Genomic DNA, 12,839 nt, shown 5'->3' on the forward strand with positions numbered 1-12,839 from the left:
TGGGGGCGGGGTCCGAGAGGGAACAATGGTGCTTGCTCCGCTCTGGTATTTCAGTCCCTTCTGCTGCTTCCCCAAGGAAATTGGACCCCCCTGCTGCTGGTTCCCGCGTGGGTGGGCCTGTGTATGTTCTAGGATTCTGTGGGCCTCTCCAATGAACTCTCCTGTGAGGTTGGTAGTTTCTCCCACTGCCACCTCAACCCCGACAGGTGTTTTCAATCAATGCTTTTAGGCTTTATTTCCCTGAGCTGGGGCCCTGGGTTGCACGGCCTATCTTGCTCCCCGTTTTTGCCTGGTTTATTGATCTTGATTAAATAGTTGTCAGACTTCTGTACAATTCAATTTTCTGTCAGATATGGTTGTTTTTTGTTTCTAAATTTTTGTTGTCCTTAATTTTGTTTGTGTGAGGAGGCACAGTGTATGTACCTATGCCTCTAACTTGGCCGGAAGATATACCCATTTTTTAACCCCAAAACAAGGTGATATTTTTCATTTGTTAAAGTTTCTGTTATTGTGTAGCAATTTCCAATTTCATTCACATAGATCTTGTACATTGTTGTTAAGTTTATTCCCAGGTTTTTTTTAAACCTGTTTTGTTGCTATTGAGTCTTTTTTTAAAATTACATATTTAATTTACTATTTTTACGTATTTATTTCTGCATGTTATTCTCCACTATTGTACTAAATTCTGTTTGTGATACTTTTCCGTTGATTTTCATGAGTACAAAGGTAAACATGCTCTCATGCAATAATGATCATTACACGGTTGTAGCTGTAGGTGACCTAGAAACAGTTAAAGCTTGAAAGAAAACAGGAAGAAGTGAGGTAATGTGAGGAGCTAGAAGGATTCTCTTTGTTAGTCATAAGTATATTAATGACTAAATAGTAACATCCTTCTTAACATTTTAAATGAGTTTAGGGCCTGGAAGCACGGTGTTCTAGAAATCAGAAGTATTTTGTGACAGGAAATGTGCCCCCAGGTAGGTACTCTGAGGAATACAGAATGTAGCTAATGTCCATATTTTCAAAGAAAAAAACTTGAGATGGTGAAATCTGGAATCTAACAGAGTAAGACTCTTTGATCTGAGTGACACTATGAATCAGTTATTAAAGTGATGTGTGAGCAATGGAAAGAAGCAGGGATCTTCAGAGGACTACTCAGTTTAATCACAGTGTGGTCTGGTCTCCTAAGTGGACAGATCTTCCTTTGCCTCCTGACCTATAGCCTAGGACACTTCTCCCCAATATTTGCAAGATGGCTGGCATTTTTTGTTCTTTTAGTTTCAGCTTCAGGCTTTCTGTTCCAAGAAAGGGAGCATTTCAGACATAGGTTGCAAAGGGACATGCTGTTTGTGTTCTAGATACAAACAGTTTGTATCTTCATGATACAGAGTAGGGTTTCTCATTCTCAGCACTGTGGACCTTTTGGGCCAGAGAATTCCTTCTCCCGGGGGATTGTCCCCTGCATTTTAGGTGCTCATTAGCATCCAGTACCTCTATTCACTGTCAACATCTTTGCTTCCCTACCCCTCAAGACAATCCAAAATGGCTCAGTAGTTTGTGTAAGTCCCCTTGGGGGCAAAAATCACCTTTGTTTGAGAAATAGTTTGAAGCTTTGATCATTTTTGAAACCAGAAAGATATTGGTCTGGTATGCAGTATTGTTGTTATTTTGCTATGTAAATTATTTTCCACTCTGACTGTGATTTATTTTGGGACAGTATTTAGAAGTGTATTTGAAAACATCTAAATGTAGGGACTTTCTAGTTACCTTGTGACTGGTTTCTAGATTATTGGCAAAGAGAGCAATAAACATAGTTTGTGAGGCATTTGTTGAAACCTGCTTCATAGCTAAATGCAGTCAGGTTTTGAAAAGTTTCAGGTGTGCTTGTAAAGCATTTTTAATTTACTTTGTTACTGCTTACTTTAATAATGAGGACACATGTATTCAAAATTCTACCCCAAGAGTTAAAAAGACATACTGTCATTTTGTGTATATACACATTTTGTGTATACTTGCAGATATGCCCGATGTGCATGTTTCTGTCTACTTTGTCTGGATTTCACTTATAATTTAGGTTATAAGTATGGGCACGAAACTTGTATATTTTCAGCTTTTATTTTTGATACTGTGCATTTAAGGGTGAAGATGTTTTTCATAAGTTTTGGTATGTAGTGTCTCTATGCCCATTCAGTTTATTTTGTAATTCAAATTGTTTTGTTTTTGAGGTTATGTAGAAGTGTATTACATAACTACCAAATATAAGGACTTTCCAGTCACCCATTTGTAGTGAATTCTAGCTGAAGTGACATAGGAGTGTTATAGAACACGCCCACCCGCAGGGCTAAGGAGGGTAATTATACTATTACCAAAAGGACCCCCACTAGGTTCGATTGTCCGTTGCCTAATAGGAAAGATGTCTTTCAATGACAGAGATTTGTGAAAAGGAAAGGAAATGTGTACTTAAAGCTATACAGACTTAAAGTAGTGACCTAATGACTTCATTAAAATATCAAAGTCTTTTTTGGATACCCACAGACGCCCACAGTGCTTCCTTCTCCCCCTGCCCTAATTCAGGGTACCATAACTCTGGAAAAGAAGCAAACATCCTGATTCAGGCTCCTGACAGTGTTAGCTGTGCTGCCGTCCAGGCAGGATCTCCATCCAATTAATCCAAAGCCATGTGGCAACTTCTCATGGCCTACTGGCAAGAGTTCTTTTACCATTCTTCCAGGTAAAGTCTCTCCTGCTTCCCAGGCCACGTGGCCAAAGGGAGCACTCCAAAGCCATGTGGTCCTCTTTTACCAAAGCCGCAGGGGTCCGCACTCGCCAAAACTGCATGGGTCTTCTCGGCAAAGCTGCGGGGTGGGGGTGGGGTCGCTACTCTGCCAAAGCCGAGTGGAGGTCCTCTGCTAAAGCCGAATGGTGATTCCCCACTCTGGCAAAGCCACATGGTTCCCTCTTCACCTAAGCTGCAGGGGTCTGCACTCGGGCGAAATCGCGTGGATCTCCCTCCAGTGGCTGCCGTGTCTGGGTTTAAACCCCTGGGCCAATCTCCCTCTGTACCCTCATTTCCAACTCCTCCCACAATCAGTTACACCTGTTCTAAGTGACATTATGAATCATTCCTGTATTATTCCAAGTTTACTGGGCTGCCATTGTGAGTTTGAGCAGGTGTGTCCCCATATCGTGGAGCCAATCTTGTCCAAGCTCTCACTCTGGTGCTGTCACCTGGGGGACTTGCCCTCCAGTTACATCTTGGGGGGAAGTCCCTTCCATCCCCCTGGCTCAGAGCATGGCCCCAGCTATTTAACAGATCTTTGTGGCCAGTTAAAGGTTATAGATATGTTAAATGACCATTACATGGATTAGCTGCAAAGCTGTGGCTGTACAAAACAGCTCTCTATGTTCTGGCTCCATGTGTCCCTTCCCCCAACTCACACCTGACGAGGGAAGGGGTGAGGACATCTTATATGTCTTTCTAATATTTCCTAGACACCTTGAGTTCTGGACACCATTCCAAATCCGTATTTGGAGTCCCCCTCTTGGCTGCACCCTGTATCAGGAGAACTTTAGAAACATACTGTATATTATTTCAATGCTGTGATGTTTGTTGAAACTGGCTTTATGTTGGCTTGGCCCGAAGAGAAAAACTTTTGGGAAGATGGAATTATGAATATGCCTGAAAAATCACAGAAAGAGTGGAACAAAATGGTGAATATGTTCTTCAATGAAATTATTGGTGAAAATGAAAAACATCTCTTGCATTGTGTCTTTACCTAAAAACCAAATGAACCTTTTGGCCAAGCAAATAATACAGTGTCCTAAGTATGCATCTCTGCTTCCATCTTGTGGGAATTTCAGGAGTTAGTGTCAGGTCAGCAGGAAAAATGGTTTACTGTAGGAGAATATCAATGAACGTTGATTGCAATGCTATTTAGAAGTGCATTTAGTAAGTTTTAAAGATCAGGACTTACTAGTTACCTTTTGTTCCTGATTTCTATATTAATAGCAATGACAGAAAGAAACATACTGTATATAATTTCAGTCCTTTAAAGTTTTTTAAAACTTATCTTAGCAAAGGATGGTCCCTTTGAAAATTGTCCCAAGTGTAGCTCTCTGCTGCCATCTCATGTGTCACTTGAGATACAAATCTCATTGTCCCACCTGTGTGGCCATGGCTTGCCTCCTGGTTATGGCTTCATGGTCACCTGCCTTGCACTTGTGGGCCCCGCTGCACTCTGCTGGAGGCAGGCAGAGGCGGATAGTCTACACTGCACTGGACAGGGATGCTCTGTCCTTTGACCCCCTGTGGGCGATGCAAGGCCCTTCTGGTAGCTGGTCGCTCTCTCAGGCTGTGTCTGCTGCTGTTGCCACAAGATTTAACAAGTTAAGCAAAACAACCTATTATCAACTGAATGATTATGTTGATGAAATTCAGAAGAGTTTATTAATTTAGGTTGTGTCCTGTAGTTTGTGGTATAGCCTAACAAAAAGTAATATTCCATGAGTGCTGCACTTTTCATAAATTATCTATCACCCATTTTACCTCTACATGACCCTGTTTCCCCATACTCCCTAAGGTCCTGTATAACTGATATCACCTCATTGTCTCGTATTCATTTGTACTCATGCATGTATTAAATGTTGAATATCTTGTATTGATCTGATTATGTTATTTTGATTATTATTCCACTGGTAGTAGAGCCAACCAGGTTCGTGGAAAATAATCACTTTTTAATCCCCACAGTTTTGAAAAGCTGGCGTTGTGGAATGAATGGTGAGACAGTGCCAACTCCCGAGCCTGTTGCAGCTGAGAGATCATGGACGTCTGCCTCCAAGCCGGCCTCCTTCTTGTTCACTCAGTGTTCGGGCCCATCGCTGCTGGGTTTGGAAAGGTTTTGAAGTTTGCATTTGGAGAGACATAGGTTTTATCTTATGGAATCACAGGGTTGTTTGCAATGGGAGGATCTGGTTCAGCTCCTGCCTCTGGCCTCTGGCAACGGGGGCCTTGTATGTGGCTCCAGCTCCAAATGTTGGCCTTGGCATCCTGGTTGCAGATCTGTGTCCTGTGTCCAGGGCCTGTGCTTCAGGGTGAACATGTATTCACTTGTGTGTCTGCAGTCCTGCACCTCTTAGGACGTGGCTTTGTGTCCTGGGTTTGCCTGCAAGGTCCACGTGCAGGTGGAGCCTTTGGTTCTGGTGTATGGAATCTGGCATTAGGGGTCTGATATCAGTCCCTGGCATCTGGTGTTTGGCCTTTGGACTGTTTGGACTAGCTCCGGTGTGGGCACAGGACTTTAGGTTTGGGGCTTTGGGCCTGGGGTCCAGGTTTTGGTTTGGGTCTGCTCCAGGGTCCAGGTTTTGGAATCAAAGTTCTGTGTCCAGGGTGCTGAGTTTGGCTCTGGCATCTCGTGTCTGTCATCAAATGGTCATTGTGTTAAATTCACTACCAATATGAGTCCCCACGTTAATGGAGTTGAGGCAGGTTAGTAAAAAAAGCTATGAAAATTCCTTGGTAGTGGAATGGGAAAACTGAGTTTGATAGCAAAATAATGACAATGATTTACAGTCCGGTAATAAGTCTGAGGATCTTATCTTCCCTAACCAAGGGCATTTGAGAGCAAATGGTTTACACATTCCAGACCATGCAGGGGGAGACCCACCTCAGTCCCAGCCCTTCTCTGGTGACTCTTCTGAAGGAGAAGTTCACCAGAGAAGGACCCTGACCACTCTGTGTGCTTGCTTTGTTGTATCAGCACATCAACGGACACACCAGGAAAGCTCAGTTCTATTGAGATACTTTTCTAAGACCTCCTCTTAAAATCCTCAACCTTAGAAAAAAGGCAAAATGCTTAAGGCAAAGAACTCAGCATGCAGTGTTTGTTGAGTGCACATTTTCCTCCCCTTCTCTTCTTCCCTGAGCCCTGTATTCTTGCTTTGTTTCTCCTCATCTCCAAAGGTCCCCAGGAGACTTGCAGCCAGGGGAGCAGTGAGCAGCGGCAGCTCGTCCCCAGCTAACCCCCTGATCCTGTCTGAAAGGACCCTCTTTGTGCCTAACTTTTCTGTTTCCCAAGAAGCAGCTCTGTCTGTGCTCGCTCTTGGGCTGCGATTTCACCTCTTTTATCTGAAGCCCTTTCTTTGTTTCACTGTCCTTAGATGTAATATATAAACTCTCACAATTCCCCATATTTGTGTTGTGAAATTTTACTGCAGGAAGTCAAGAACCTACACACATGAGACCTTCCCAGGGCAAACCTGCCTTGGGTCCAGTACATTTTCAGTGACAGAATAACCAAATTTTGTTTATTCATTTACCTATGGATGGACATTTGAATACTTCCTACCTTTCAGTTGTTGTTAGCAGTGCTGTTATGAATAATCATGTATCAGTTTGTTATAATATCTGCTTTTAATTTCTCAGATATATATATTTCAAAGTAGAGTTATTGAATGAACACAGTAGGGTAATTTTTTTAGGAAATGCCAAACCATTTTAAACAAGGTCTGCAATATTTTACATTTACAAAAGAAGTGGTCAATCGTTCTAATATTTGTTTGTGATCATAAACATTTCTCAGTTTTGCTTTCTCATTATAGCCTTTGGAGTGTCTGGGAAGGGGTATTGCACCATTATTTAGCCATTGAACATCTTTTCTGGTGTTTTTCTTTTTTTAGCACTTTTATGAATGTCTTCTCTTTAGAAGGGACTATTCAAGTTCTTAAAAATATATACATCTGCCCTGGGATGGTATGGCTCAGTGGGTTGAGCAGTGGTATGTGAACCAAAGGGTCACTGGTTCAATTCCTGGTCAGGGCACATTCCTGGGTTATGGGTTAGGTCCCCAGTAGGGGGCGAGTGACAGGCAGCCACACATTGATGTTTTTCTCCCTCTCTTTCTCCTTCCCTTCCCCCCTCTCTAAAATAAATAAATAAAATGGTTAAAATAATATAGGTGTCTCCTCATTGTTGAGTCATAAAGTTCTTTGTTGTGGAAGAAAGTCTTACTGAAAATATAATGTGCAACCATTTTCTTCAATTCTGTGTGTGGTCTCCTTACTTTGTGAATAGCTTATCCTGCTACCCAGAACTTTTTGATCAGGAGGACACCACATTTACACATTTAGTTTAATTGATTTTGCTTTGGAAGAGTATGCCCTGACATGCCAGCAGCAGCCCCCTGCATCTCATGTCTAATGTGCATCATCATTGCATCACTTAATTTGCTTGATTTAATATAACTTTTTTAAAAACAGAAACCTGTTTTACGTTTTTAGATATTAGATCTTTAGGTTGCAAGGGTTTGCAGGTTTAAATAGGAGGACAGACTCTTCTCTGGAGTATGATGTCCAGAGGCAGGCATCCGGAGTCAGGGACAGGCTTTGGACATCCAGTCGGATGCCGGGTGCACGGCATGGTTAGGGGTTAACATTGGGGCTGGGGTGTGGATGGTAGTACGACTTGTTTTTAACTACATTTGAAACCATTTTTTGGACTTAATTGTGACTGCTGTCATCTCAGTGTGCGTTAAAAAAACTGACCAGAACTGGTGAATATTTGTGTGGCCATTTTTGTACTGAAGATGGATGAACATAGCAACATTATTGGCACTTTAGGCTTTGTCACTTTAAGAAAAGTGAAAACACAACTGAAATGCAAAAAAAAAAAAGGTTTGTGGTGTGTGTGGAGAAGGTGCTGTGACTGACCAAACGTGTCAGAAGTGGATTGCGAAGTTGCATGCTGCAGACTTCTCGTGTGCAGTTGCACATGGAGCAGTTGCAATGGAGAGCCATCCAGTCCAGACGTTAACTGAGGACAGAACACGTTATGGCACGTGGGAGCAGGTGACATACTCCAAGTATCCTAATCAAGCGTCAAAAATCATCTGCACCAGCATGGTTACATTAATTGCTTTGATGTTTGGGTTCTACAAAAGTTAAGCAGGGAGGAGGGGGGAACCCTTCTTGACCGAATTTCCAAATGCAATTATCTACTGAAATGTAAGGAAAACCTTCCAATTCCAAGACAAACTGGGGAGGAAGGATGAACCATTGATATTTGACACTAATGTGGAACCGGAGAGACTGTGGGCACAGGGAGGGAACCACCACCACCCACTCCAAAGGGTGGTCTGCACCCAAAGGAGGCCATGCTGTGTATGTGGTGGGGTCCTTAGGGAGTCCTGTAGTAGGAGCTCCTCACCAGAAACCAGGCCGTTACTTCCAACAAGTACTGCTCCCCGTCAGACAAATGGAAAGCACCACCTGAGGGAAAGAGTCCTGAATTTGTCAGCAGAAGACACGTGATCTTCAGAGAGGATAAGGTGAGAACACATGTTTCTCTGTGGTGACCAGGAGAAAACGGTTGCAGCCTGGCTGTTCTGATTCATCCACAGCACTCACCCACCCACCCCTTTGGATTGCCATTTATTTCAGCCTTTCCAAAGTTCTCCTAATGGAGAAAAATTTCCATTCTGTGAAATGGCACCTGGGAGATTTCTCTGCTCCAATATATAAATGTTGTGGGAAGATGGAATGGTGAAGCAGCCTGAAAGATGGCAGAGGGCAGTGGAACAAAGCGGTGAATATGCTGTCTAGTCACGTTGTTCGAGAAAATGAAAAATGCCTGCCAGTGCATCTCACAGTAAAAAACGAAGGAACCTGGTGCCCAGGCCCATAGTAGGGTGTGTTCTGAATGTGCATCTTGGCTGCCATCTCGTGGTCATTTTGGGGAATGACACCTTAGTGCAGGCCAGCCGGAAAAGTGGCTGATTCCAGTGAAATTATCAGTGAGTTTTGATGGCAGTGGTATTTCCAGGTGCATTTGAATACGTCTGAGTGTAAGGACTGTACGGTACCTTGTGACTGGTTTCCAGATTAAGGGTGAAGGGAGGAATAAGTATCTCTTATGTCACATTTGTTGGAACTGGCTTTGTAGCATAATAAAGTTAGGTTTTTTAAAGTTCCAAGTGTGCTTGAAAATTGTTTGTAATTGGCTTGTCTGTTGCAGTTTCCTTAAACAATAATTTACTTTTACTGAGAAAAGTAAAATTTATTCAAAATTTTCCACCCAGGGGTAAAAAAAAATAAAAGTACTATAATTTTATGTATGTGCTCCTGCAGACATGTCTGTGGGCTCGTTCCCTCCACTGTGCCTGGACTTCATTTACTGATTGAAGTTCCTCGTATGGGGGCAAAACCAGCGCATTTCCACCTCTGTTTCTAACATGTGCATTTAAGGGTAAAGATTTCTTTCTGAAGTTTTGGTATGTAGTGTTTTTAGAGTTATTCAGGTCAAATTATTTTGTAACTCAAATAGTGGTTCATTTTGGAGGTTATTTATGAGTCTACCTCATAAATACCAAACAACAGAACTTTCTAGTCACCCACTTTCAGTGAATTCCAGCTTAAGTGCTATGAGAGCAAAACACACACTGTACATGATCTCAGTGCTGCTGTGATGCTGGGTGCAGCCTGCTTTATCCCCGGTTGGCTAAAAAGTTTGTTTGGCCCCCACCACCCCCGCCTTCATCCCCATCTTCCCATCCCTGTCATATGGCTCTGGTTCACGTACTTGTCTTTAATTTCATTTGAAAGCATTTTGTTATACTGTATCATGACAAATGTTGTATCAGTGTGAGTTAAGAAAAACTCATTAAAATTGTTGGGTGTCTGTGTGGCCATTTTTATATTGAAGGTGGATGAACATAGTAATATTTTCAGTACATTAGGCTTTAGTATTTCAAGAATGGTGGAAATGTCAATAAACAGAAGAAAAGATTTGTGGCATGTACGAGAAGGTGTTGTAACAGATCAAACATGTCGGGAGTGGTTTGCAGTGTTTCATGTGGGAGGTTTCTCACATGAAGATGCCCCAGGGGCAAACAGACCAGTTGCAGTGCAGAGCCATCAAGTCCAGATGTTCGCTGAGGACAGGCCACGTGAGGCCACACGGGAGAGAGGCCACATACTCAAAGTACCCAAATCAATTGTGGAAAATCATTTGCACCAGGATGGTTATGGTCATTGTTTTGATGTTTGGGTCCAAACTAGGGAAGTGGGAAAAAAAAAACAACCACCATTCTTGACAGCATTTCCACGTGGGATTTTCTTCAGAAACATAAGGAAATTCTCTTTCTGTTTCCAAGACAAATTGTGAGGGTGGATGAACAGTTGATACTTTACAATAACGTGGAAGTGGAGAGATTGTGGGGCAAAAGAATGGAACCACCACCCGCCACTCAAAAGGGCGATCTTCATCCAAAGAAAGTGTTGTGTAAATGGTAGGTTAGGGTTAAGGTCAGGGTCAGGGTTAGGTTTAGGGTTAGCGTTAGGGACACTGTCTGTAGACCCACACTCACCCTGCCCTTAGTGTGAAATCAACTGTCAGGTTGAAATGAAATGTCCAGGGAAAGGTCAGCCCAGGGAAAATTAGGTGAGCAGTGGGTGGATGTGGGGTGAGGTGGGGAGAGTGTTTGAAGTGAGTGGGGGCAGGGAGCAGCTGCAGCTGGTCTGTGAGGAGCTGAAAAGGGTGCTCAGACTCTTTGCTGGGTAGGAGTGTGAGGTCTCTATGTAAGTGAGCCATTCCTGTGGGACCATTTCTCGTGAGCACATTGCATAGACCACGGACCAGCTGTAGGGCGCAGGGACCAGAGCGCACGACTTCTGGTCCCTGTTCTCTGAGCATTGCCAGGTGCAGCCTCACAGGCTCTCAGGAAGAAAAGCCAAGTCTGAAGTCCAGGTACTTTGGGGGGGTAAGTGTTGTAAGCTATAAAAATGAGAAATGTTACAAGTGAGAAAGCAAAGACCCTGGGAGGCTTCTTCCATGTCCCAAAGAATGTAGTTTGTAAATGGCAGACCCAGGCTCACATCACTTTTAGAGGCCAAAAGGTGAGGAGTTTCTTCTATCAGAACTGCTGCAATGCACACGAAGTGCAAATAAGAAAAGGAGCCATTTTGGTCTAAATTGTTACAATTTTTTCCCTGCTAACTGTCAAGAGACCCAACTGGATGAGTAAAGGATTCTGGTGTCCCTACAACAGTCTGGATTATTATAATTCAACCATTACAAGTATTCTATATAGAATAATTTATAATTCTATAAAATTATTCAACATTTTTCTGTGGTACTTTTTTTTTCCTGAAATGAAAATGGATTTGTTTATTGCAGCTTACTGAAACTATACAGGAAAATTAAGCTAACCGAAAATCCTACCCCAGGGAATATTAACTACCACTCTAAGTGTATACCCTCCCAGACACGTGTACGTGCACATTTCCTTTCTGCTACTTTCTCGATTTGACTCAGTACGCAGTGGTCTTTGTGTGGGTTCAGAGCCATTGGAGCGCCAGCTTTTGTCCTTTCCTGCTGTGTGCACTGAAGACGACACGTTTCCCTGTAGCTTTTGGTATGTAGTGCCTTTCAGTTCAAACTATTTTCCGCCTGCAATAGTGATTTATTTGAGGGTTAATTAGAACTGTGTTCCATAACTCCTAAATATAAGGACTTTCCAGTTACCTTTTGTTACTGAATTCTAGATTAACCGCAATGAGAGCAAGAAATGTTACTTTATATAATTCCAATCCTTTGAAGCTTGTTGAAACTTGCTTCATGGTACCAGTGTGTTTCTGTGCTGCCATCTGGTGTTCAACTTGGGAATAACGCAGTGCAGGTCCGCAGGAAAAGTTGTGGGTATAGTGGATCACCTAGGAATGTGGAATCCGATGTTATTTAGATGTGCGTTTCATCACTTTTAAAACTATGGACTTTTTAGTAACCTTTTGTTACTGACTTGTATATTAACTGCAATTAGTGGCAACAATAAGCTTTACATAATTTCAGTTTTTTGAAGTTTGCTGAAACTTGCTTTACAGTACAATGTGATCACTGAAAAAATGTTCCAGGTGCTCCTCTCTTCTGCCATCTGGTGTTCACGTTGGGAAAACACCTTGGTGCAGACCAGAAGGAAACGTTGAGTGTAGTGGATCATCCCTAAATGCTGAATCCAATTTTGCCGCTCATGTTAAGTTTTTTAAAAAATATTTTATGTATTTATTTTTAGAGAGAGGGGAGGGGAGGGGAGAAAGAGAGGGGGAGAAACATTGATGTGTGGATGTGTGTAAGAGATACATTGATTGGTTGCCTCACACACCCCCGAAACTGAGATGGCCCTCAACCCAGCCATGAGCCCTGTCTGGGAGTCCAACTGTGACCATTCAGTTTGTAAGCCAGTGCTCAGTCTACTGATCCACACCAGCGAGGGCTCATGTGAAGTTTTTTAAATAGCTCTACAGGGTTTTTTTTTCAGGTGTGTGGGGGTTGGAAATGAGTTTGCAGGTTTGATCCCTGGTCAAGGCACATGCCAAGACTCAAGCAATGGCTTTGACTGGTGTGGCTCAGTGGGCTGGGTGTCCGCCTGCCAAGCAAAAGGTCTCCAATTCCATTCCCAGTCACAGCACATGCCTGGATTTGAGGCAGGAGACAGTCAGGAGAAAACTCCAGAGGTGCTCCAGAGCTGAGATAAAGGACATTGATAGAGGACAGAGATCCTGTTCTAAGACTGGTCGTTCCTGCTTCTATAAAAGTGCTGAATCATGGAGAATCTTGAATGCAACTATACAGAAGATGCTACATGACCCCTGCTTCATTATAGCATTATAATAAATCAGCTTTGTGGGACCCCCTTCCTTGGTGGTCAATCAAAGATCATGGGAGACCACATACACAGTAGCTTTAAAGTAATGTAAGCACCCAGCTTCTTGCACAAGGTGGTCTGAGACCATGTGAACTGTGCAAGCAAGGCTGAAACAAAAGGGCTTGTTTATGACTTAACTTTGAGAGC

This window comes from Phyllostomus hastatus, unplaced genomic scaffold, assembly GCF_019186645.2.
Source record: "Phyllostomus hastatus isolate PE091 unplaced genomic scaffold, TTU_PhHast_1.1 phas_scaffold_501, whole genome shotgun sequence".
Lineage (NCBI taxonomy): Eukaryota > Metazoa > Chordata > Mammalia > Chiroptera > Phyllostomidae > Phyllostomus > Phyllostomus hastatus.